Genomic DNA, 2,134 nt, shown 5'->3' on the forward strand with positions numbered 1-2,134 from the left:
TGGGATAGAGAGAGGAGAAAAAAAAGAAAACAAATAGAAAACAGGGGGAAGTGAGATGGGGAAAGAGTGAAAGAGAACAGAAAATGGAGAGGAAACAGAAGAGAGAGAAATACAGAGAAAGAAAACAAATGGGTTCAAGAGAGAAAGAGGGAAAGAGGACAAGAAAAAAGATAAACAACAGGAGAGAGAGAGAGAGAGAGAGAGAGAGAGAGAGAGAGAGGTGATAAGGGGCAGAGAATAGAAAGAGAGAGAAGGAAAGAAGAGAGAGAGAGAGAGAGAGAGAGAGAGAGAAGGAAAGAAGAAGAGAAAGAAGAGAGAGGGGGAGTTAAAGAGAGGGCAGAGGAGAGAGAGAGAGAGAGAGAGAGAGAGAGAGAGAGAGAGAGAGAGGGGGGAGGTAAAGAGAGGGGCAAAGGAGAGAGAGAGAGAGAGAGAGGGTAAGAAGAGAGAGAGAGAGAGAGAGAGAGAGAGGCAGCCTGCTGCAGTAAAGCAGAGAGTGTCTCTTACCCAGGCTCTGTGCTAAGGGAAAACAGGCATACTGTATATAGTGATATATGTATATAAGTGTTATAGATATATCTTTATATTGTATGTGTTTTCTCTCTGGCGCTCTGTCCACTCGGCCACACAGCAAACAAGTGAGTGATGACCAGCGGGTGGACGGAGGAACTGGGGCTTTTATAGGCTCCCTTTATTCCTCCTCTCCTCTAGTCTCCTCCCTTGCTTTTTTATTTCTCCTCTGGTCTCTCTCCTCCCTCGTTTCTCTCCCTTCCGTTTGTGTGGTGCGTCTCCTGTGCAAGCTCAGGAACAAATGATGGCTCTCTCTCTCTCCCTCTCTCGCTCCCTCCCTCCCTATTTCACGAGCGAATGAGCGAATGAGCGCACCTCTCCGCCTCATCCCCATCCCCCTGTCTCTCTCTCTCTCTCTCTCTCTCTCTCTCTCTCTCTCTCTCTCACTTCTTTCTGTTTTCCCCTCTTTCTCTTGTCTCTTGACCTCTCTCTTCACTTTCGTACTCTGTTCTTTCTTTCTCTTTTTCCCCCCTTTCTCTTTCTTGCTGTTTCAACGCATACTCTCTCCCCCTCTTCTGTCTCAGTTTATTCCTCCTTTCTCTTTTCTTTCTGTCTCTCTCTCTCTCTCTCTCTCTCTTTCTTTGCCTCCCTCACTCCTGCCCTGATCTCTCCGTACTCCTTCCTTCTTTCTCTCCTTTCGTCTTCCTCTTCCCTTTTAATCCCTCCTTTATCCCACTTTTGCTCAGTTCTCTTTCACATGTATTTCTTTATTTCACTTCTTTCTGTCATTCTCTCATTCCTTGCCCTCTTCCTTTTTCTCTTCTCTCCTCTCTCTCTCATCTCATCTTTTTTTCATATTTCTCCCTCTGTATTTTCATGTCATTTCTTTGATTCTCCTTTTCATTACCTGTCCTCTCTTCCCCTCAACACACTCCTCTGCTCCTCATTATCCTCTTCCTCTGAGTGTGTGTGTGTGTGTGTGTGTGTGTGTGTGTGAGAGAGAGAGAGAGAGTGGTGATGGGGCTCGGCTGAGATGATGTGCAGAAAGGAGCAGAGGATTACTGGAAGAGAGATGGAGGAGAGAGAGGAAGAGCGAGGAAAGCGGATGAAATGAGAAGAGTGATGGTCACCAGAGAGAGAGAGAGAGAGAGAGAGAGAGAGAGAGAGAGAGAAGGAATGAGAAGAAATGAGTTTTGAAAAACAAACAGCAGAGTGAGAGAACAAAGGAAGAAGGGAGAGAAAGAGGGAGGGTTTTGCATTTAAATCACAATAATGTAAAACATGAACTAGATTACTCTCCCCACAGCTCTGCAGTCATCTGCAGTCTCAGATACTCCACAGCACACTACACACACTCAGCATGCTACACCACACACTACACACTTCTTATAATATACTCTAAACTACAGAGAATACACACTACCCACTGAACATAATATATTATACCACAGTTAGATCCGACCCTGCGATGTGATTGGCTGAGAGACGTGCCAGGAGCGCCGATATTACACCGAAGCTCTTCTAGTATCACTCCGTAAAATACATGTAACCTAGCAACGACTCCAGTGCTTACAAGACAAAGCTGTGTCTGGACTTTTTTCACGCAGTGGCGATACGGTTCATTTTC

This window comes from Hoplias malabaricus, chromosome 6 (assembly GCF_029633855.1).
Source record: "Hoplias malabaricus isolate fHopMal1 chromosome 6, fHopMal1.hap1, whole genome shotgun sequence".
In the NCBI taxonomy this organism is placed as follows: Eukaryota; Metazoa; Chordata; class Actinopteri; order Characiformes; family Erythrinidae; genus Hoplias; species Hoplias malabaricus.